A 24950-nucleotide genomic window follows, 5' to 3' on the forward strand; every position below is an offset into this window, starting at 1 on the left:
GGTTTTTCCCTGAGGAAGGAAAGCCATCAGTCTTTCTCCAGCTGTAAGGAAAGAGTTCATCTCCTGACAGTTTTGAGGAAGCCCATGTGAGGAACCAAGGACCTACACAGCCTACACCTTGTCTTTTCTCTGGCATCTGGTACAGTTTCAGAAGGCTTTCAGGCTGTTATTAACTTCAGTTCCTTCTAATATCCTCATGTGCAAGGATTCACAATTTTTTCAGTGGGAAAATCTGCAAGGTTAAATACTTGCTACGGTGAAAGGATCAATAGGTCCTATCGGTGGATTGATTCATGAGTGAAGCTACTCACATGCTCAACACACTGCAGAACTGAACCTGGCTTATAAAAATAAGGGAATATTATGGGGCTTACTCAGCATTTCCAGGAACTGTATGCAAGTTAAACTGCAGACCCTGTAACAGCATGGGGCGATGCACCACTGACACGAAGGGGAATGTGTTTGTGTTTGCATGTATCAAGCAGCCCAGCTGAGTGAAACTCTGGAATTTAAATGACTTTCTGCTGGCGCACAGCCCTGCTCATCCGGGCATCGCTTTTGGGTCAGCTCAGAAGAGCAGTGTGGTCTCCACGGGTCATCGCATAGCCTTCTCCCACGGCTGTGGTGCGATCACCAGCACGCACTAGGTGGTGGTCTAGGATAACAAGAAGGAGGTTTCCTAGGCCCTGAGAGCAGAGGGCCAAGTGTTGCTTGCCATGAGGGGCTGAAGGGGTGTGCCAAAACACAGGACCTGTGGGTGCAGTCCTAAAAACGCCACGGTGGGGATCATTGAAGCCACCTTCCTGGAAAAGCTGTTTTCTCTCAGAGGAAGCAAGCTGGGTCACTCCAAGTTGTGGCTCGCTTCCAGCAAAGTGCATGTGTGCAAGAGCAACTAAGCCCCCTCACAAACACAAAGAAATGCCTTAGAAGCGTTCATAGTCTGTAGTTTACATCTCTAATTCACTTGAAACGTGAATGCTGCTCCCGAGCTTTGACCCTCCAGGCACACTGGTCCAGGACTCGAGTCAATGCGCTGGTGGTCCTCATAGCTCTGTATGGGTTCTACATGACGATGGAGCCTGAAAGTGTGAGCAAGGCTTTCAGTAACTGGGGCTCTTCAGGGGCTGAACGAAAAGGCTTAGAAATCTCACTCACCTCCCTGCATTGCTGGGAGAGCCTGGCAGTTTGGGCCTGTGTTTGGCACAAGCTAAGAGCTGAAGCGCGAACAGCATTCCCTCTGCAGCCAGCACAGTGTGCACGCACAAAGGGAGTTTTACAGCCGTTCTCTGACAAGACTGGAGAGCATTTTTTTTCTAGGACTTTGTTTTCTTGAAGTGTTTTCCCAAGGCGGTGGAGCAGTACTGGCATATGGGCCAGTGGGGTGGTGAATCTCCATCCTTGGAGAGTTTCAAATTCAACTGGACCAAATTCAACTGAAGAACCTGATGTAACTTTGAAGCCAGCCTTGCTTCAAGCAGCAAGGTAAAGTACAAATTCTCCTGCCCTACCTATATCTTTCTATGAATCTGTGATATATTTGATCTCTTCCATTCTTAAAAGACTGTCTGAAATGAGCTGTGCAGGTAGAAGAGGAAGAGGACGTGGACAGCCACAACTGCAACTGCCTGTCCATCTGAATAGGATCAACGTGCAAAAACATGTAAGACCACATTTGTGGTGTTTGAGCCCAGAGTTCACTCCCAAGGGTGCATGCACACAGCCCCAGCCTCCAGAGACCAGCAGCTGATTTTTACCGGAGCATTCTTCCTTCTGAACATAACCACTAGATGGGGAAGCAAGCACTGGATTTTTCACAATTTCTTACTGAAAAATTTCACTTCCTCGCTTTTGGCTATGCTTATACAATTTGCTGTGCTCTTGCCTCTCTGTTTAGCATCTCTCAATGGCTACCTGCTCTGGTACCCTGTGCTGTAGTGCCAGACCGCAGGATGTCAGCCCATCTAAGTGTAGAGGCGTTGCACCAGACCACAAAAGAAAGGCCGTAAATCTGGAGGTGTATAGTGCACGGGTTCAGTCTGCAAAGGCTGTATAGCAGGAGGGTGGCTTTTCCAGGGAAACGATTTAACAGAAAAGTTTGCAGATGCACCTGCAAACAGTCAATACCTTTGGTCTCTTCTGTCTTCTTTACCTCCATGACATTTTAAAGATTCTCTAGCAGTCTGGAACACTTTTGCCTGTAACAAAAGCAGTCGAGGCCTGTCTTGGCTTCAAAACTTAGCACTGAAAAGATATCATCAAAAACAATTGGGAAAATTAGAAATATAGACTGTGGACATTCAAAGCTGTAGCGTATATTAAGGAGGAAATGAAAGCTTTGGGGTGTGGTGCCGATGTGTCTCATCATCAGCGTCTGTCCCTAAGGATGTCGCTAGTTGGGGTTATCAGCCACCGTGACTTTCGCCATGACAATTTTGTGATTAGGCAGCTAGAACGCTTTCTTGGGAAATCACTGGTTATGCAAATTTCAATTTTTATTCTAAACGGCACCTTCCTAGACTTGAGATGTCAGGGAAGAAGCTGAAGTAAGCAGAGCATGAGGTGCACAGATAAAGGCATCTGGCTAAGGACCTCTCCAGAGGGGCCCCGCGTGTTCAGCTCTGACTCCAGCTCAGGATGAGTATCTGGTCCCCTGGCCGTGCTGAGCAGAGCACTGTACCTTTGTTAACCAGGGCACCATACCGACGTTAACCACCAACTGCAGCAACCCTGACCCCTCTCAGGACCCCTCCTGCGCAGCTGCAAGTCAGCACTGGCTTCCCATGTGTTTCTGCCTTCCCAGTGTTAACACACTCCTCCCTGGTTAGCACCGCTATGCAGTTTAGCTCCTGGGAGGCATTAGGTATGGACACAGCAACTTTCTGCTCAGCCAAAGTGGATGTGCTGGGCACGTGCTCTCACACCAGAGAGCGTGAAGGGCCAGGGCACTGGAGGTGCTGAGGGCAGGGTGTGGGGAAGATCCCAAGGTACCGGGATGGCAGCACGCCTGCCGTCATTTCTCAAATCGATGTTCTTTATGGCCACAGGAGAGGGCAGGTGCAGAGGGGCCAACTTGTCAGAAGTCTCCCTCGACATCGCTCCTGCCACCGCTTACACCAGCACATCTTACCTCCAGGAGGATTATAGGAGGCACTGCCCAAGAGACATCACACTGGAGAAGTTATGGGAAAACATCAGCGTACCGGAGCTGTGCAGGAAAAGGAGATGGTCAATAATGCTAGATTCCTGCAGCGACACGTGATGAGCAACAAACTCCTACCTCACTGACAAGCTGGGACTCTCTCTGTCATCCTACCCCTAAAACTTGACTCTGGGCGCAATAAGGGGCATAGCAGCAACACATCACCTGGGATAATGCAGGCACCTCACATTGACCAGGGTGGATGACGCCAAATATTCCTGGTCAAAACACACCCTGTGCTCCTGGGCTGGGCAGTGGAAACTTAAGAAACCAGTGACACTGCATTTGCCAGCTCTGTGGCGGCAAAAAAACCAAAAATCCCCAAAAACCAGCGCTGTTCAGGGAGCTGAACTGGCCGGATCTCTGCAACCTGCCCCTGCGAGACTGTAAGCATAGGGGTCATTGCAGAGAGACCCCGAGCACCAAAGAGGACCTCAGCTCTACCAGAGCTTTCTAAAAGGCTTTAAAAGATGGAATAGGCTTCCCTAGAGGATGGCAGGGTTAGACCCCAGCAGCTGCTTGCACCTGAGTGCAAGCACAGCTTTTTGCACTCCTGTCTGGGACCCAGAGCAAGGAGAGTGTTTGTAACTGCAGGGACTGATTCTGGAGCAAAGATGCCCTTATCTCAGCAGCTCAGTAAATATCACAGCTACCCACATTATTAAAGTGACACGCTTTACATATCAGTGCCCATAGCTGCAGCCCTCCTTCCTCCCAAAGCCACACGTGCAGACGGGTGTCACTTCACATGCTGGAGATGCTGTCTCGCCTGTTTATCTGAGTCTGTTTTCTTCGGCATCACATCTGCTGGGTGCCATCTCGGATTGAAGGAAGGTCGCTCACCCTTTTTCCAAGCTAAGCGCTACCATGCAGACTCTCGCTGATGAAGCGCCAGGGTGGATGACACACGTGTTCAGTTGCGAGGTTTATGTGGGGGAGGCAACTGCCTCTGTACAAGAAAAAGTTTCCTGAAAAGTGAAAACATGGATTTTGATGTAAACGAACCCAAAGAGAATACACTTTTGCTCATCTTTTTTAATGAAAAGCTTTCAGAACTTTTAAAGTTCGGTATAAACATGACCAAAGTGTACTATCAGCCTCCTTCCTCAGTCTTGCAAAACAACCTTACACTGAGTTTCACAGTAATATTCTGTACAAATCCAGTATCAGCCTCCAGTAGTCAAACTTTTCTTGTTTTAAACCAGTAGAAGTGAGTATCGTTTACAAAGGGTCTTCAGATCATTGCTGCCATTCTGCTGATGAGGACGGTGAGGGACAAATGGGTCCTTCAGGGTCCCAGCAGATCAGAGCCACACCAAGTGTGTTTATGAACGCCGATGCAGAGCTGGTCCATGCTACTGGTGCGTGTTTAACTCTAGAGCCAGAAAGGAAACGACTCAAGGAAAATCAGGCGTGTGAGACGCAGGGCAATGGTGGGCCTTGCCCAGTACTGTTCTTCTCTGCGAAGCAGCATTGCTGACTGCCTTACACCTCACTGGCCTCAAAAAATTAGAAGTACAAAGCTGCCGAATAACCGAGCCATCCCTTCCTCGCTAATAGTGTGTCCCTGATGGAGGTAGGAGGGCTGTAACGAAGGCAGGCTATGAAAAGTGCAGAGTAACGGTGGCAGGTCGCCTTACCGGCTTTCACCCAGCGGAGGTCAGGTCTGTGGAAACTGGTTCCTGCAAATTAGCTGAGAAGCAATGAAGATTGGTGATCTCCCACCACCTCTCTAGAGTTACAACAAATTCATTCCACCCGCCCTTCACAGCCGCCTTTTTCCTGCTGCCTCTGTGATACAAAGTGTAGTAAAAGTCAGACAAATTCGTGTATAAGGGATACCAAAAATTCCTGGCGTTCTTTACGTGTCCCGCTGAGAGTACTGCAGGAGATTTTGAGAATTAGCGCATTCCTGTGTCTTGCTGGTTTATTACAGGATCGTCACTGTGGTCTGTAAGAGGCACTACTGCAAAAAAAGGATCCTAAGGAGATCGGAAATGCTGCCAGTAAGCAAACTAAAGCAAGATTTCAGTTCTAATCGCCGGTCCTAAGAGGCTTTGCTTTGAGTACTGCATCCCCATTTGGATGCTACGGACTTCAGAAAAGACATGGAACAACTGGAGAGTCCAGAGAAGGCAAGAGCTGGAAAACATCACCCACGAGGAAAGGCAGAAGAATTTTGAATTGTTCAGTCAAACTGGGATGGTCTCAGTGGCTTCCCCAGTAGTAAGTCCGTAGTGTACAAATCTGTGATTGCATTTCTTCTTGTGCTTGTTCGGTGTTGCTGAATCTGCGCTGTGTCCTGCAGGCACCTGCCAGCCCTGCCTCAGTTTTCTCTTCTGGCTCTTCTTCACCACATAGTGTTTACACAAACTGGATTGGACCCAACAAGGGACCCAGAGCATTCACCACGTGGAATAGCCTGTTAGACAGATCATACCTCTAAAACACGGCTTTCAACCCCGCCAAGATGGAGCAGAGATCTGAATCCAGATCTTCTATAGCTCTTGTGAATGCATTCATTGCAGGGTGAGTGGGCACTTCCAAACTTTGCTTTGTATGAAGTAGATTTATAACTGCCTATGAACAAAACAGTAAGATATTCATGATTTTGGCAGGGAAAAAGAGAAAAATCATTTCTCTATAAAGTTGTTTCTCAAAAGCATATTACAATAAAGGTGATTTCTCTCTTGAAACAGTGCTGGCATCTTAGACTATTCTTGCATTTTTCCAAGGCGACCATTCACTGTAGATACAGAAATGGTAATTCTTACTCAAGGAGAAAAGAAACATTTGCTGAAAAGCATTTATGCGTGCAGCACCCTGTGATACTGTGCATGGGAGTTTGTGCTGCGGCTGCTGGCTGCAGAGCCCATGTTTGCGGTGCTGTACCGGACGCTCAGCTGGAGGCCAGATGTGCTGTCTGTCTCCACTCATGACCTGCTGGACAGCAAGACCTTTCTAGAAGGATCCCACCATAGCCTGCATTGAGGCCCTTGTGGTGCCCAGGCAGCCTGAGCTCAGGGAAGCGGTCAATCTCTTGAAAGAAAAATAAGCACCACCTCATACATTGGTATGTGGGAGATATGCACCACGCAATGTCACATCACCCAGGCGGTCCAGGAGTGCATTCCCCGTGAGGCAGTGCATCTGCAGGAAGCCACACGGTACCATGCAAGAGCAACCACATGGTGAGCAGCTCTGCAGCTGGATCAGCCTGGGCCAGCAGGCATGGTAGCAAGCACAGCATCAGCACCACCCCTGTGCTGCAAGTCACAACTGTAGCGTTCAGGGCTCGGGACAGAGCTGGTTTAGCCGTTCCTGGAGACCCCAGTGCACGATTGTCTGCTCTGAGAAGGTCCTCCTGTGTTTTGACTTTGCAAATCATTCATTATTAATAGCAGAGAGCATTATCAGTTGTAGTCAATTTTATCCGCAGGGCAAGCTCTGCCTCCCTCAGCTCTCAGCATTGTAAGACCTGACTTCAGGCCTCCTGGCTCCGTTCTGCTTCTCCCCTCCAGCAGCTCCTGCTGCCATCAGCCGCCGTTGCCCAGCATCTCCCAGCAGCAAGTGGACGGGGTCTGAGCCCTGCCAACCGTCTGCTCTCGCTGTGCCACTATCTGTGCGTAGCGCTGGGCCAGGAGATATCCATGCACCACCGCCGCTTCTCCTGGCCCTGGCTCCCAGCCCGGCCCCGGGCAGCGGCCGGGCTCTGCAGGGGTGGCAGCGGGGCCTCGCACACGGGGGCCAGCAGAAGTCACAGGCACAAGAAGAAATAAGGAGCAAGCCGTGGATGGGATGCTTGTGGCTAACTGCTCCTCTCCAAAGGATTTTTTTCCATCTTCAAAAGCTTGGTGCCTGGCTTTACTCTGCAGTTGTGATTTTGCAGATGCTGTCGTTCAACTTGAGCAGGCAGAGTTTGGTTCCTGAGCAAACCTGGGCTCCTCTCTGCCTCCCAAGCCCTCCACAGGCTTTCCTCCAGGTCTACAGCATGAAGGTATGGTGAGAACCCTGTAAAGGTAATACTCAGATTGCTGCTCAATTTTGCCTGAAAACTTTGTTATTCATACAGGAGATCCCAAATGTGGGCAGGACTCCTGGTCCGGGGAAGCATTAAAGGTGCTAAAGGACTTGCAAGCACCCGGACATACTCTTTCTTATTTCTGGTTTTCAGAGATTTTGTGCCATTTCCCATTGTCACAGGAACAGGTGATGAGGGTATGGGATATCTCTAATATAATTTGTTCTTACAAATTTTACGCAAATCCGGGTTTTGTGAACAGAAGCTCACGCACTTCTGACCTTCAAGAAGCAGCTTTGCTTTTGGGCTTCATGTAAGTAAAGGCAGGACACGGACTGTGTCTCTTCACTCAGTCTAGTCTGTCACATTTTCTACGATGGCTATGCAAGATACACATTTTAACCACAACTCCAGAAGTAATTTTTGTGCTAGACCCCTGGAAATGTTGGTTAGACTGAGCAAGCATCACTTCTTTAAATTTCAGTCCCTCTTCTGATACCGTATTTTAAAGTAGCTGACCTGGAAAGTGCTAACAGACCTCGCCCTTCAACTCTTTTTTTGAGGCAATGTTTTAAACATGTGGATGAAACTTCTATATGCATCTAAAAACCTGTCTAAGGGGAAGCATATCATGGAATTGAAGCCTTATTAAATAACCTTGGTACTGAGTACCTAAGTCAAATCCTTCAGCGAGCGCTCCGTGCCTGTGCCTCGCTCCCCTTCTTTCAGCGCCCAGAGCGCGGTACTGCTGCAAGGTGGACGTTCGGCCCCTGGGAGAATTGCGGAGCCGCTTGCTCTGCATTGCCTTGTGCTTCCCGTGATCAGAAGCAGCGGGGTGCCTTGTGGCCATTAGAGAGCGAGACACTCCATATTCAGGAGAAAGCCTGAATAATGTTTATTTCTTGATTTGCTGCTTTAATCCAAAGGTTTCTGTATTATTTCATTGCATAGCATTGCAAGGAAACCAGCAACAGTACATTCAAAGCTTGAGGCATAGTGCCCAGGATTTACAGCTGCCTAATTCCCATGGGATTTATTCCCATTGGTGTATGCTGGTGACCTGAGTGACATTGTAGCATGAGGCTTTCTGCCCAGACACTCGCAGGCTTTTCTCACGTCCTAACAGGGGCTTAAACAAACCTACAGCGATCGCAGCTGCAAACTCAGAAGGTAAGAGCGTGCGCGTGGGTGGGAACGTGCCAAGAAGGGGGAAAAATGTGCACGAATAAGGCAGAGAGAGAGACAGGAGCCGGGAGCGCATGAACGCTTTCAGACCCCCAGCCAGTCGGGATTCCTTCGGTGTCGAAAGGCTAGCATTTATTAGTATTACTTTATCATTCCTGGTTTGATAGTCTTTAAGTAAGAAGAGACCGTTGTAAGTTGTTTGACCAATTTTACACAAGTTACCAGGCTTTGAGTTAATCTGGGGCGAGGAAAGGTTGTCTAGAGCTGACCGCTTAGCAGAGGTGCAAGGAGTGAAAGCATCAGCGGAACCGGTTTCTTGTGCTCAGCTTGGCCAGAGCTGGAGGAGAGGTCAGTTCTGCTGGCATCCCTGTTCTGGAGCCTCACCCGTCACGTCTCTCTGTATTGACTGTCAGCAGTGCTAAAAAAAAATATTATAAAGCAGAGCAAAGGAGGCAGGACGCTGTTCCAGAGCTACTTCTTATCGCAGTGCTAAATGAGGGCTGAGCAGATAGTGCAGCTCTCCTGGCAAATGTGGCACAATTCATGGGAGCAAAGCAGAGCAGCAGCCCAGCGCGCAGATAAACACACCGCTGGCAGGGTTTGCTTCCCAAGCGCTTCGGCATGGTCTGCTGCGATGAAAAGGAGTGGAATTTTCCAGCTGGTTAGTCAGACTGCGTGCGCCACGCTCCCGGCTCCCCACCGTGGCTGCTTGCGGATGCCCGTTTAGCTGCAGGCTATGAACTGTGAGATTTCTCAGGGGCTTCTCCTAGGTCAGGAACAATCACTGGAAAAGTAGATCAGAGCTCACAGCGGAGGTGGCCTGATAAGCTGGGAACGTGCCTTCCCTTTGGCTCAGTTTCTGTAATGAGCTGTGAGAGAGTTTGCATTGCCTCTGTTGACAGCGTGCAGCCAGCACCACTCCAAGCTTCTCTCTGCAAGGATTTGGGCCCTGCGTGCCTGCCTGAGCTCAGCCTGACACCCACAGGCATGTGGGGCCACTGCTTCGCCCATCTGCTTTATGATCCGTGATACGGGATGGGAAGAAAACTCCCTGTCGGGAACTCAGCAAGGATGCTGGGTTAGAGGCAGAAGGGATGCCGTACGGTGTGACTGCCCTTACACGGGTGTGCTGCGTGCTGGCAGGGGACAGCCAGCTCGGAGCACCCTCCACGCATGCGGAGACCTGAATCACGGCCCGGTATTGTGTGTGCACGCTGCCTGCGTGTGCCAGGGAGACCCAGGCACCGAATCCGTGCCGTCCTGGTGGGTGAAGGGTGCCTAGCAGACCCTTCTGTGGCACCGAACGGGGCAAAACTATGACTGAGACACCAGCTCTGGAGAGCTGTTTGAAGGGAAGGCCATACTTTCCCCTGAAATACTTCAAAGTGATCAAAGACGTAAAAGGAGGGGAAAAGCTTATGAAGCTCAACCTGTTCAGCTGTTAATGTGAAAGCTGGTTTATTGACTTAACCTGCCTTAATGTACTTACACCTATAAAAGAGTGATCTGGCAGAGATCTTGCTGACTGGACAAGATCCAAAGATAGGCAGATAGCTAAATGCGACTTTGATACGAGATACCGTTCTCTCCCTACAAAGGCAGACGGGCAAGGAGATGCATTTAATATCACCTGCAGTCCTTCAGAGGAGATTCTGTATCTTTCTGAGACAGCTTCCAGGAGATGCTCCACATTGGGAAGATGTGAAGGTTTCCTGCTGGATCCGAGAACCTTTGAGTTCCCCACTTGGGGAGCTTACGGCAAGGCGCTACCCCAAGGTGAACAGATGTTTTGTCAAAATTAGGAGCCTAAGAAACATGACAAAAGGGTGTCATAAAAAGAGTGAAATAAAGTCTCTCAAGAAGAGAATCATAGAATCATAGAATCGTTAAGGTTGGAAAAGACCTCTGAGGTCATCGAGTCCAACCGTTAACCTAACTGCCAGGTCCACCTCTAAACCATGTCCCCAAGCACCACATCCACATGTTTTTTGAATACTTCCAGGGACCGTGATTGTACCACTTCCCTGGGCAGCCTGTGCCAATGCCTGACCACTCTCTCCATGAAGAAATTTTTCCTAATATCTAATCTAAACCTGCCCTGGCGCAGCTTGAGGCCGTTCCCTCTCGTCCCATCGCTTGTTCCTGGGGAGAAGAGACCGACCCCCCCGGCTCCAGCCTCCTTTCAGGCCGTTGCAGAGAGCGATGAGGGCTCCCCTCAGCCTCCTCTTCTCCAGGCTGAGCCCCCCCAGCTCCCCCAGCCGCTCCTCCCCAGCCTTGGGCTCCAGCCCCTGCCCCAGCCTCGCTGCCCTGCTCTGGCCACGCTCCAGCCCCTCCGTGTCCTTCTTGGGGTGAGGGGCCCAGCGCTGAGCACAGGATTCGAGGGGCGGCCTCCCCAGTGCCCAGCACAGGGACACAATCACCTCCCTGCTCCTGCTGGCCACACTATTCCTGATACAAGCCAGGATGCCATTGGCCCTCTTGGCCACCTGAGCACACCTGAGAGAGGCAGAGCATGCTTTTCCAAGAGAGAACTTGAGAGAATGAAAGACAAAGTCCACCAGGAGTGGCTGAAAGCAGCTGGTTTTAGGGGATTCTGCAATTCAGTGAAGGAAAGCCAAAGGTGTAGATTTCCTCTAGAGCTCTGCTTTCTCTGAAGTCCTGTAGTTTTGAATTCTCCTTCCAGAAAGCCAGTGAATAACTGGATAGGCTCCCAATGGAAAGCAAATTGCAAAATCAGACCCCAGAAGTCAACACGACACTTGGGTCTGTAGTCTAAGATCTCCCTTGGGAGGAGAAGAGGAGGAACCACATGAATCTACACTGAGGGAAGTGATGATTTGAGGGGGCATCTGGAAGAAACTTGGAGGTGCTGCTGTCCCAGTGACTGCTGCAGGATCATCCACCTTGGCTAAGCTTTTCATACATCAGATCTCATTTGCGTTTTAGCCTCTAAGGCTGTGTCTGCAGGTGCTGTGTGCATGGGTGTTTGCATATCCACATTGATTAAGCTACAGCCTCTTGGTGTGTCAATGTCCATGTTACCGTTATGCATCAGTAAGTTCAGTTCGGCTCCTCTACAGCAGCAGCTGACTGCTTCTTCCTAATTATCATGCATAATTTCCAGGGTCAGGTAGACCCAGGCTTATATAATTTGCCTGGAATTGTGGTGAATTCATCACTGCCAGAAGAGAGTAATGCAGGTTCAGAAATTTTTCTAAATAGTATATTCTACTTAAAAGAAAATTAATTAACACAGGGCTATTCCTGTCCTGAAAAAGGAGGTCAGACTAGATGATCACAATTGCTCCCTTTTGTCCTTGTAATACATATACACATATCCAGCGTTGGGAGCTGTTGGAGAAGAGCACAATGCCAATGGTAATACCACACGGAGAATGCCAAAGAAAATGGGCCAAGTTAAATTTGGACAAATATATCATCAGAACAGCAGAAGTAAAGCATTTCCATCCTGTTTTCCCAGCGCAGAGAAGGCAGACTTAGCCTGTAGTAGTATCAGACGAACCTACTTGAAACAACAGTACGGCTTTTTGACTTTCTCCAGTTTGTACAACTCACTAATACAGGATGCCCAAAAGAAAATGGCATGCTGTTGTTAGAAAGCCATGCAAGCTATTCCCCCGAAGGAATTAATTGCCAGTTCAGACATTTCAGGTTATTAATATGGAGGAGGGTGTACATGAAGGTGCTGTATCGCAGTGTCTCATCTGCAGAAACAAACCATGCTCGGAACAAATAATAATTGTGTCCACTAGTGTTCAGAGGACTGCTACTGCTGCCAAGAAATATTGTTTACTATTTTTGTATTGCTTGGCTACATAAAGTTTGCAGTCAAACATGATGGTGTACCCTACATGCAGCTCTGCAGCTTCCACGGCTGTCCTATGGGATGCCACCACCCTGCACTGGAGATTAAACTTCCCCCTCCATGGCTTCCCAGGGACCTGCTAACATCACTTGAGCCAGAGGCCGTTCCAGAGTGGTTGCTTCCAACCTAATAACCTGTGTTTCCTGAGACCCCAGCTCTTATTCTGAAATTGGGTGGGATTCCCTTCTCCCCGGCCATTCCTGGTTGCCCCATCATCACCCAGCTGTGGCAGCAGGGAGCCGGGGAAGAGCAGCTGGAGAGGGAGCAACGCAGAGAAAGGGCAAAGTGAGCAAAACTCCGTAAGGGTGAATATCCCCAGAAAAGACCCCGGACCCTGGAAGAAACCACCTCAGATTTGAGCCTCGCTATTTGAAAAGCATCACTCAGAAGGAATGGAGTGAGATCAGGAGATGAAGAGACAAGAACAGATCACATTCATTTCACTCTGCCATGGGCACTCAGCTAACCTGCCAGGCTGGGTTGCCTCCCGCTGGGCAGATAGTGGTTTTCAGAAATACGGGTGTGGAGAAAGGGGCAGGGAAAGGCCCAGCCATCATATCTGCCCTGGCTTCTCCCTCCTCCCAGGGCAGCTGTGGCAAGGCGCATCCATCTTGTGCTGTATGGAACACCACCCTGCTCCACAGCAGGAAATATTCTCGCTGAATGAATTTGCGTATGAGAGTTTCAATAAGAAAGAATAACTTTGTAAGGGCAGTCCCTGGGAGCGGTGCTGTCCCTCATTCCGGCAGGATGCGATTCATAGTGCTTCAGGCGGTGCGTGGGCCCTGGGAAATGCTGTGAATGCACCGGCGAGGTTGCAGTGCACATCTGTCCCCAGAGCAGCCAGAGCGATTGGGCACATCTGGAATTCAGCTGTCAAAACTTTTGAGTCAGTGACTCAGAGAGAACTGCCTGGTGCAAAAAGCAGCATCTCATAGTATGTGGGAAGAGTTGGTTAAGAGCTAAAATGCCAGTGGAGCACAGAAGAGGCAGTTCTGGCACTTTGCTTTTTATGACTGATCTGCTGCAGAAGCAGAAAGTGATTTTCCAGCCATCTTAACAAAGGCCGCAAACTCTGTGCTAACACACAGCCAGGCTGTTAGCCTCCGTGCTGAAGCCCTGCTGCACACAGAAACCGCAACGGTGAAGAGGGAGAGAGCTGCAAAACCTGGGAGGGTGAGAACGGGGGAAGCTGTTTGTGCCGTACAAAACACAGCCAAGCACCGACTGCAGGAGGCAGAGCGGTGGTGGGAAAGAAGGATAGATGCGGTCTGCTCATGGAAGAAAAGAAATGAAAAAGCAGTGCCACATGGGCATTAGAACTGTCTCTGTGCCGCACAAGCCGTGGAAGGAAGCTGCGTCCCCAGGCCATGGGTAAAATATAAAGTAGGGTAGAGTTAAATGTGCCAATACAATAAGGCAAGGCAAAAAAAGGTCTTTAGAAAGAACTTGTTTATGGCATGAAACCTAAATCAAGCCTCTTTCAAACACACTGGGCAGAACACCTGCTAGGCAGTTTGTGGTGCCAGGAGAAAAGCATGGGGCTGGGGGCAGGTCGGAGGGCGGACAGGGCAGGGAAGAAAAGCTGAAGGCTCCCGGCACCTATCGTCGTGCCAGGGGAATCCGGGTGAGTTTCCAGCAGGCAGCCTTTAGGGGAGGGAGCTGGGGATTCATTCTCCAGTGGAAGTGCCAGTGAAGTTTGTTAAACAGTTGGACAAAATGGTGTTTTTAAGACTTCAGGCATCACCAGAGCAACCCCCTTAGGGATCCGCAGTTCGCACTGTAGTGCATATAGTGACATACAGCGATTTCTAAAAAAAGGGTACAAAACAAATGGCACAAACTCCCGAAGCAGACCTCCCCCGAGAAGCGTGCGGCACAGGTTCCCGATGCACCTGGGAGAAGCAGGGAGCGTGAGCTGGGATTCAAAATAGCTGAAATGTCTCAATCACATACACTCTCAGCAGAACCAAGGAGAAAACGAGGGCACTTGTGAATGACAGAAACTTCAGGAGCTCACAAAAGTTTGTCTCACTCATCAGTTGAAACTACCCAGTCAAAAATTTGGGGTAATAATTTTTGTCATACCGTTTTTTAACTATCACTTTCTTTGTTTCCTTGTCCCATCAGGGATTCTAACCAAAATGTCCTGGCAGGTGCTGTCAGTGAGCATCGCATCGCGTGCTCTTTCTGTTTTAGCCCTCCTGGCCCCGTTCCCTTTGGCCTTTGCTCACCCCCGAGGCTGCACCAAGGGTGCTCAGCTACAGGGGGACACTGCAGGGTGTCATGAGAGCTGCGGTCTATCCAACGAGGTAAAAAAATTACCATGAGAGGCACTCACATGAAGAAATATTACAGCTCAGGTGGGAGCAGATTTACATCAGTCTGATCCAAACCAAACATTTCTTTACATTTCTGAATTTTCCTGAACTTCACGTGTTGCAAGAGTTGAAATTTTGACTTTTTGTTCCAAAATAGGGCAAAAACAAATGTTGAAATATTGGCATTTCCCATAGGAAGGAAATTCCATTATTTGAGCAGCTCTGTGAAACACAAAGGAGGCTCATTTGCAGAAACTCTGCTAACTTGGAATGAAGGTCACAGCTGCATAATTGGACTCTGCTCCCTGGGCTAAGTGAGCAGTGCAGGATATAAAATTAATCCCAACCCCCAAATTAAGGTTACTGTAACAAGGAGAACAAGACCACAGAATTGCAAAATCCAGGGAAGGAAGGGCTGAAGGATTGCTTAACATACAAGAAAATCACATCTTTCCCTACGACAATTAGCAACTGGGAATATCCCAGTGGCTTTCTACGCAGAAAACATCCGTGTTCCTAGGACAGGTCTAGGTAAGGAAGGCTCGCATACATCCTCGGGTCATCTGCGTGTTCAGGTAACAGGGCTGCGCACGCGCGCGCCTGCGATTCATTACCGCATCCTCCTTAATGGGATTTTTTTTCAGCAGTTCAGACAAATTGAGCCCTTTCAAAAGGCTAACGCACTAAGTGCTTGTTGGAAGACAGTGAAACCTCGGGACGGTGGACACAGCCACCTGCAGCCTCAGTGCCTCATCCAGGTTGTGTATAGCAAACTGAATTTGCCGTAACTGCGTGCTAGCAGAGATTCATGTGTGGGTTTTTTTCCTTATCGTTACATTATGAATGAACACTTAGCCCATCTTTAGGCGTTTTGCTTTTTAAAGATCCAACAGATAATCAATGTCTTAAAAAACAAAGAGATGCTAAAGAAGTAATTGTTCTACTGGAGCTGCAAACCTCTCTTTTAGACACACAAACCCTCTGTAAAAATCTGTCTCAAGAGTCCTTCGCCCAGAACTTCGCTTATTTAGGACCGAGGTCTTTCCAAGTCGGGCACAGGTACAGACTGAGGGTGTGTTTACAGCGGGCGTGGGTGCAAAACAAGCTGCCCTGTCCCTACGTAACATTTTTAGTCTACTTGTGAGATTAGCGTAAATCATTTTGAAAGGTGCTTTGTGGAGAAAATCACCAGGGAATTTCCCTGATTTGGGAAAGCTGTTCCAGGCTGTTTCCCAACAAGCCCGCCCTTTATCTTCAAACGGCTATGCAAGGACAGCATCAGAAGACCCTTTATAAGGTGACTAAGTGACGTGAGGCGCCGTTGCCATGCCTTTTCTCATTGCCTCTCACGAGGGTGACGTTGTGCGGTTCCTTTTCACCCGTTGTTGATAACTTCCAGTATCGCGTGGCCTCTGTGCAATGTGGATGAGCAAGGGTGCCTGGCAGCAGTGGAAAGAGGAGCGGCTCGGTGGGGTTAGCTCACCGTGTGGTTTGGTCCCAAGGACTGCTCCACCCTGGAAAGGCTCTGCCTGGGCATCAGGCACCTCCATCCCAAGGGAGCAGAGCTCTTCACCTCCTCCATAGCTTCAGACTGCTGCTCCGTGTCCTATTTAATAACTCAAAGGTGTCTGGAAATTGCCACAGGTGCAAGTTGAAATGAAACATGGAAAAAGTTGCTGAAGGAGAAGGTTTAAGGCATTCGTCACTGTGAGTTTATAGCTAAAAAAGGCTTACAGGTATTAACCTGGGGATTAAAAAAACTGGGTAGGACTTAGTACAGATTCTAGGAGCCAAGCTGAACTTCAGGCATAGGAAGTGGAAAAGGACAGTTATTCTCTGCTAGCCAACCATGTCTCCCTGAGGCAGATTCAGGGAGAAACGCGCAGCAGTTGAGGGATGGCCAAGTGCGCGGCAGCTCTGCCCCTCTCTGGGTAGCGTCAGAAATGCACTTGTCCAGGCAAAGAGCGCTCTCTGCTCCTCACCGGAGCCTCCAGCAGACAGCCAACAGCGAAGCCGGGTACCCTTCTGTAGGAAAAGCTGCTGGCTCAGCCACTGAGAGAAGCAAGGGCACAAGGAATAAGAGAGGTCCTTTCTATGGGACTGCCCCACCAGCAGCCGATGTTGCGGACCCAGCAGAAGGAGCAAAGGAGATCAGCCGTGTACCAGGCTGCGCTGCCCCGATTCGCCTCCTTTTCCTTCTGTGGCTGGGCTGGCTCTCAGCCACATTTCTTCAGGGGTGTTTTGGGTGCACGGTGCAGGCAGAGCGCTGGAGCCCGTTCCCCGTAACCACAGACATTCATTTTGGAATAAAGTTATCTTCTTGTGTAGCCCATTCCAATACGCGCTTTGCTGAGAAGGTGACTGAAGCTCTGCAGGGTATAGGGCTTGGGCTTCCGTCCCCGGCTGACACTTGCGTGACCTGAGACCTCACTGAACTTGTGCAGCCTTCAATAGGAAGATTATGCCATTTCCTCCATTTACACCTGAGCAACTGAGTCGCGTGAAGACCAAGCAATTTGTCAGGTGCAGACAGTGTGTCCTTGTCTCCTGATGCAGCAATGGCCTGTGTCCGTGCTGATTTGGCAGATGGAGCAAGTTAAAACAAGGGAGAATGACAGAGGTAGTCAAGACCCCAGGCTCCAAATGGCCTGTGCAGTGAAGTCCCATCTAATCACTGTCCTGATTTACGGCTGGACTCAATGATCTTAAAGGTCTTTTCCAACCTAAATGATTCTATGATTCTATGATTAATATCTGCAAAAAGCCAGCTGGTGTTGGGAGCTGCTCCTTGTAACCTGGGCTGACGAGGTCTAGCTCTCCTCTCCCCACAGAGTCTGATGGGGACACAGGGCTGGGGATGATTGCAGTTGCAGGACTCTCTGTCAGGTGAGCCTGACACTTTGGCTTTGACTTCGCTGGATGAGTTCAAGCTCTGTGGCAGGTTCTAGCTGCAGACACAACGCACCGTTGCTGGTATGCTGAAGCTGGGGCACACAGCCAAGCCCCTGCACCGGTGCCAGCTGAGTTAAGGAGAGGGCTACTGTCGGGAAACAACTGATGTGTCCCCTGTGAGTCACGTATCTGGTAGGAACAGAAACAGAGGTGCTATTGTAACCTTGGTGCTGGGGCTTGGGTTTTGGACATAATTTTCCACGCTGCCCTATTCAGAGGCCGGCACTGGCTGTGTGGTGCTCACACCTGCAACCTGCCTTGTGTTTTTGGCATAGTGCATTAATGGAAATTTTGAAATGCGGGACTTCTATCAAAGAAACTGCAGCAGGAATCAATATTTAAGAGATCAATGAGTAAAGGCAGTGGAAGTTTTGCCCACTTCCTTGAAAGCAGAGCCTGGCTCCCTGCCGGACCGTAGCGCTGACATATTGCCTTTGCACGCTCAATGAATTGATTCCCCGTGTGACTTGCCTAACACTCCGATGGGAAACGACAGCAATTCGGCTGCGGCACAGACACATGTCCACCCCCTCAGGCTGGTCTGGACAAACCGCAGGGGTGTCTGGATCTCTGAGGTCCTGCTTACACAGACGGGACTGGTGAAAGTCCTGCCCATGCAGGGTATCCAGCTGTTGCTGCTGGATGGATTTCGGCATGCGGCCACCCGCGTGGAAGGAAGAGACCGAGGGGCAGGAGTGGGATGGGGATGAGATCTGGTTCTCATTTAACAGCTTGCCCTGCTGCGTTACTGCTAACTCTCTTTGCAGCTCGTGTGAGGAGGCGGAAGAAAGTGCAAACACACGAGTAGCGTTCAATCCAGTATGGACTGTATGCAGCGCCATGGTGACAGGTGCTTTCTGTCCTCTGGTCTCCTGCAATCATCGAAGATTTTTTCAGTCTCCTCCTACATGCCACTCCCCCACCCCCTGCTGCCATGTATCCTGAGCATATTACAGTCTTCCTTTCCTCTCTCAGGAGGTACTGCTCAGAGCTCTCTGCTAACGCTGCACCTTTCTAAGGAGAAAATCCTGCATCCTGCCTTTGAGCTTAAAGAATTAAAGAACACAACAACTCAGAATAACCCCCCAAGACAAAAAAGACCCGCTGCCCTTCCTGCTTGATGACCGGCACTTGTTCCAGGTGAGTGGTTTTGTCAGCAAATCTGAATGCATGAATGAAAGTGGTGCCAGTTCCAGGGGCTGAAGCAGAACAGGAGGATGGCAGGAGTTTTCCTGGGGCATATGCATGAGAGAGCAGCAGGGATAGCTCTCGCCCTGCTTTAGGACAGGGGAGTGCTTCAAAAGTGGGACTGTGTGTTCTGGGCTGGGGTGAAATGCCTGGTGGGCAGCTAGAGAGAGACAACCTTATCACAGGACCTTAGCATGAGTAGGGAGCAACGGGGAGAACAGCACTTGTCCTCCCAGTATTGAACTTAGGCCCCAGCTCATCACTTTGTCACTGTAGAGCTTAGCTGGGCTGAAATTCCTGCCCGTTGCAGATTCCCCTCCCCGCAGCCGGTGCTCTCTCACAGAGGTGGGTCAGTGGCTGGACCCTGGGCAGATCCGTCCTCCTCCCGGGTCCATTGGCGTGGTAGGAGTTGGCTGGGAGGGAGCTGGCTGCCAGGTAGCGAGTGGAAAATGGAGATGCCCTGACACTTCACTGAGCAGAAAGCCCTGCCAGGGGCTGCTATAGCAACACAAAGATGGCTGAGTTCACCCCAGTTGGGCTTGTGAATGGAAATTTTCAGCATAGGCACTTTGGCTGCGTTGCTTTCAGCTTGTACTGCCCTTCCCAAGGGCAAGCAATGGGCCAGGCTGCGAAGGATCCAACAGCATGAGGAGTCAGGATGCCTCAGCCAGCGGGTCTGTGAGCCCTCTCTATTCTGGTCCTCAGGACTGAAAAAACCCCAGCTAATAGCACAGTGGCTGGATTCAGTGCTCCTGACCCCAGGCACTGAGCTACTGATAGGGGACAGGGAGGTGGGAGCGGAGACACCCGCTCCTCCTTTGCCAGCCTTGCAAAGGCGATCCCTGCAAAGCACCTCTCGTGCTCAGCGGGTGGTGGAGGGACTGCAGCTTCCTACTCTGGAGTGCCAATGATCTGCCCAAAAGCGAGCAGGACTTGATAGCTGCTAACTGCAATTGTCAGGCCACCGAGCAGAGTCCTGAGGGCGAAGCGTGGCCCTGCCTGCCTTCCCTTGAACAGCCTGGCACATCCCTTCCTCGCCAGCAGAGCCTCCCCTCCCGCCACACAGGGATGGGCTCTTTAACTTCTGCCCTCTCGCTGGTGACCCAGCACCAGCAGCTGCCCACCTTGGAACGCCTAGGCCAGCTTGCTCAGCCACCCCTTGCCTTGCCCCTCTGTACCTGCCTGCCTTCTGCAAAGCTCCCAACCCTCTCCTCCTGCAGAGATTCCTCCCTCTTCTCCTCCCCCTTAGGGTGCTTCCCTGCTGCTACCTGTGGAGACTTCCCTCCTTGAAAATCCTGCTGGTTTGGATGTTGAACATAATAGCAGAGTTTCCTTGGAGACAAGAGAAACAGTGGGCTCAAAAGTGCTGATTATTGCACAGTCTCTGGCTGGCTTTCAGCAACGGAAAAAAAGGAGAGTTGCATTCGCAGAGGGAAGAAAGAGCCTGGGGCAGCCCTCGGAGGGGGGACGCCTGACTGACAACGTGCTTGGCCACTGTCACCCCTGGAGCAGCAAGGCTTGCCTGAGCACAACGCTGCTCCGCGCCCCGGGCAGCGGTGTGACAGCACACGCTGTGCTAAACACCACTGCTTTGGGATTGTATTGCCGCTCTCCCCCCAGTCCCTGGAGGCTGGTAAACCTGGGAGAGGCTTTGCAGCGGGCATTTCTAATTTGGCTGATTGCTGCCAGTCCCAAGAGTAAAACTGAGTAATTAGATTAACCCCTTGTGTGTTCTTCTACTCAGACATTAGCAATAGTGGGACGATGACGTAAAGCACCAGCATTTCAATCGTTGTCTCCCATCCCTTTGTTCTGAGTAGTGGCAACTGGGTTTGTCCCAGCCGAGGGCTTGAACCCTCTGGAGACTGGAGCTCTCCTCTGCTTTATTGGCCACACAGTTTTTTGCCTTCCTTGGGGTTGGTACGTGGTATTTGGCTGACATCTCTTGGACACGTTAACAGTCAGAAAGCCGTGCCAGCGGGCGATACGTAGGCAGAGGGAGCCAGGCGCGGGCTGACTGCTGATGCTCTGCCTCAGGAGAGAACAAAGTGCGGTGCAAGAAGGCAGATGAAGTCTTCACTTGAACTTTGCGTTTACTTTCTCCATCCCCACACACCATGGCAAGAGTGCCCTGTGAGGCCGTATCCTGCCAGTGGCCAGCACCTTCCTTGTCCAGAGGAGGGTCTCACAGAGGACCCACTTGACTGATGGCTCCCCCTCTGCTGAGCCCCCTGGCGTCCCCGTGATCTGTCCTACAGCCACAAATGGCACTTGGCCACTTCCATGAAGTAGCATTTTCTTGTTTATCTTTCAGTGTGGTGCAAGAGTGCTGTGCAGGGGTTAGAGGGGGAGAGAAGAGTGGGGAACCAGGCCGTGGCCCTGTACTAATTATAGATGTAAATCAGCTCCAGGACACTGCCAGGGACGGGGTGCCTCAGTACTGTCTGAAAAGTCCTGTAAAGCCTTGTCTCACAGCACATCAGCAGAAGATGGAGGGATCACCGCATGGCTGAGGTTGGCAGGGACCTCTGGAGGTCATCTAGTCCAACCCCCCCTGCTCAAAGCAGAGTCAACCACAGTCGGTTGCTCGGGACCATGCCCAGTCAGCTTTTGAATATCTCCAAGGATGGAGACCCCACAACCTCTCTGGGCAATCTGCTCCAGTGTTCAGTCTGCCTTACAGTTAAAAAGCCTTTCCTTATGCTTAAGAAGAATTTCCTCGTACTTCATGTCCACCACCTCTCATCTGGTCACTGGGCAACACTGAGAAGGGTCTGGCACTGTCTTCTTTACACCCTCCCTTCAGGTATACATTGATAAGATCCCCCTGAGCCTTCTCTCCTCCAGGCTGAACAGTCCAGCTCTCTCAGCCTTTCCTCATCAGAGATACTCCAGCCCCTTCATCATCTTCGTGGCCCGCCCTTGGACTCTCTCCAGTGTGTCCATGTCTCTCTTCTACTGAGGAGCCCAGAACTGGACGCCGCACGCCAGGTGTGGCCTCACCAGTGCTGAGCAGAGGGAAGGATCACCTCCCTCCACCTGCGGGCACAAAGGCAGCAGAGTTTCTGGACCCTGGTGCTCGTCCCACCTGGGACCTCCAGAGAGCTCTGGGGTCCCAGGGGTGATGTATTGGACGGAGGCCCTAAGAAAAGGCTGCACTATTGTTAGTGGTCTGCAAACATTTAGTTTCATCTGGACCATGGAAAGCAGTCAAATGCATTTCCTCTTCACCCAGCACAGCCTAACCCTGGCCGTTGCCTGGACAAAACCAGACCAAAGATCTTCTGCAGTTTCCCCTCGTGCCCAGAAAGCTCACAGCCCCGTGACCCCAGAGGCCGTTGCATGTGACTGGAGCGAGGGCAGAGCCGTGCGCAGGCACGGAGTAGATTTAATTCCCCTAGGCTTAAATGTAGTTTCTGTTCCTGTTCGGAAGGAGCGCTAAGGCATGCCAGGCTCTGCTTGGACACTGAGTTTCCCCCACTGGTTATAAACCTAACAGTGAAATGGGTTCTCTGCGGGCGGCACAAACTCTGTCTGTCCCCCTGGCCAGCACCGCTGCCCTGACCTCTTGGGATCTGTTTTCCACGTGGAACTGGGCTGTCTCTTAGCTGTGTAGCCCTGCATGTGCAGATGCAGCCCATCTCCTCCAGCTCCTGCCCTCAGACGCAGCCCTACGGATGCACAGCGCTGGGCACTACACTTCACCAAACCCTCCCCAGTTTCAGACACCATTCCCGTCGGGCTCTGCAGGGCTCCCCCACACACCACGGAACGGGGAGACCGAGAGCCTACGTGCCTGTCCAGCGCACAGAGCAGCCTCCTGGCCCATGCATTCCTGCGGAAAGGCTCCCCTCAGCCCCCGCCGACAGTCCCCCGCCTGCACCGCTCAGGAGGAACTCGCTTGTGGGCGCCCATGAATGCGAACCGCCTCAGTACAGAAGTGCAAAATCTTTCGCCGTGTGAAAAAAACACTTAAGAAACACTTACAGCCTGCTTCTTGATGCTGCTCTTTGAATGACTGAGTGCAGGAACATTTCAGTGATGGCAGCTTTATAAAAGCCAAACATTGGTTGGTTTTTTTCTGAAGCTCAGTCTGCATCAAAAACAAAGTAAGAAGTTGAAGGCTTTCGCAGTTGCTTGCTTAGAATCTGAGTTAAATGCAAAATTCCTTCAGCAAATGACTTAAAATTTGCCCCAATAATTTCATTTTTTTCTGTTATTGTGACATAGCAGATGTGCATGTGGATTTGAGTACTAAAAAAATCCAATTTTGAGCATTTAATGGTTTTGAGCATTTAATGTTGCAACATAAAAGCTGTATTATTCCCCACAAGCGTAATTCCTGCTCTGGCACTTTCACTTTATCGCAAGACAAAGTCTGAAATGTCAATGCTATACCCTCAGGGACCAACTCCAAATACCTGGCCTCCAAGCAAGCCTTGGCAGGGAGCTGCGGGGGCTTGGAGCTCCCAAAGGGAGTGGGAGCGGAGCACAGGCAGACGGCCGGCAGGGAGAGGTCTGCACGGCAAAGCCGTAGGCACGTGGTGCCAGAGCAAGTCAAGCAGGGCAGGCCTGGGGATGGCACCCGTCCGCTCAGAGACAGTGCGCTCTGTATTTGTAGGTGTCGTGGTTTAACCCCAGTTGGCAACCAAGCCCCACCCAGCCGCTCGCTCACCACCCTTCCCCGGTGGGACGGGGAAGAGAATCGGAAGGGCAAAAGTAAGAAAACTCATGGGTTGAGATAAGAACAGTTTAATAATTGAAATATAATAATAATAATAATAATAATAATAATAATAATAATAATAATAATAATAATAATAATAATAATAATAATTTGTCGTTAAAAGGAAAACAACAAAAGAGAGAGAGGACCAACACCCACGAAAAACAAGTGATGCAACTGCTCACTACCTGCCAACCAATGCCCAGCCCATCCCCGAGCAGCAATCGCTGCCCCCCAGCCAGCTCCCCCAGTTTCTCTACTGGGCATGACGCCACAGGGTACGGAATAGCCCTGGGGCCAGGCGGGGGCAGCCCCCCTGGCTGTGCCCCCTCCCAGCTCCTCGGGCACCGGGCAGAGCAGGGGAAGCTGAAAAGCCCTTGACCAGTGTGAGCACTGCTCAGCAACAACTGAAACATCGGTGTGGTGTCAACATGATTCTCATCCTAAATCCAAACCACAGCACCGTACCAGCTACTAGGAAAAAAATTAACTCTATCCCAGCCCAAACCAGGGCAGTATCAACCCCTTATTCTATACCATCTATGTGATGGCCAGGTCCTACACTTTCCAATACATTCCAGTTAATCACCACCACTTTTCCTGTCTTTTGATATATACAGACAGATATCATTCCCTTAGTCCCTGGACCATCCCTCTAAAGTGTCTGTTGAGTTCATTTAGTCCATGACTTTGGGCTCCATCTGTCATAACAGCCCTTCAGAGCAGGAGGGACGGTGTGTGGTGTTGGGCTGTTGCATGCTGAAGCCAGTTCTGGTGCCATTATCGCTGCGCTTGTCTGGTTCGATCATCGCTGCACTTCGGTTTCATCAAAGTTCGTTCTTCATTAATCTGGGTGATTCTTACTGTAATACCGCTGATAGGGCATACAGCCACCACAGAAGTGATTATATAGCAATTAACATCATACAATTTAATTCCTTGGCTATTCTCACCCAAAATCAAATCCCCTTGAGGTACACATTGGACTTCCCCATCCCTCACCAAGTGCACCCAGGTCCTTGAGCAAAAGCAATACCACAAATGGGTTTGCCTTTGCCCAGGGCAGGAATAACCCAGACTGTCTTCCCCAGCATATTTTTATGTGCACTACAGGGACTTTACCCCTTCTACAGTACGTAAGAGTTTTGACTGGGCAGGGCCAGCTCGATTGGCAGATTCCCTAGTGTTGAATAACCAGGTGGCCTTTGCTAAATGTGCATCCCCGTGTTTGAACATCCCAGCACCCATTACTCTCAGGGTAGTCTTTAACAGTCCATTGTATCGTTCGATTTTCCCGGAGGCTGGTGCTTGGCAGGGGATGGGATATACCCACTCAGTGCCATGCTCTTTGGCCCAGGGGTCTATGAGGTTGTTTCGGAAATGAGTCCCGTTGTCTGACTCAGTTCTTTCTGGGGTGCCGTGTCACCATAGGAGTCGCTTTTCAGGGCCCAGGATAGTGTTCCGGGCCGTGG

The 24950-nt window shown here is 50.4% G+C and overlaps 1 protein-coding gene across 5 annotated transcripts in view; it reads left to right on the forward strand.

Moving 5' to 3' along the window:
• The first annotated feature begins 6857 nt into the window (after nucleotides 1–6857).
• Nucleotides 6858–24950, forward strand: part of SLC1A6 (solute carrier family 1 member 6) — a 41059-nt gene continuing 22966 nt past the window's right edge. For 2 of the 5 annotated variants that reach the window (XM_087769785.1, XM_087769777.1), the window contains exons 1-2: nucleotides 6859–7196; nucleotides 18540–18704. The gene's annotated coding sequence lies outside the window, so the exon portion shown is untranslated. Of the gene's footprint in view, nucleotides 7197–8287; nucleotides 8391–18539; nucleotides 18705–24950 lie in introns of those variants that run through there. The other 3 variants (XM_087769779.1, XM_087769786.1, XM_087769778.1) reach the window with 3 other exon arrangements.

This window comes from Nipponia nippon, unplaced genomic scaffold (assembly GCF_047370975.1).
Source record: "Nipponia nippon isolate SJK-2023a ecotype South Korea unplaced genomic scaffold, ASM4737097v1 scaffold_31, whole genome shotgun sequence".
In the NCBI taxonomy this organism is placed as follows: domain Eukaryota; kingdom Metazoa; phylum Chordata; class Aves; order Pelecaniformes; family Threskiornithidae; genus Nipponia; species Nipponia nippon.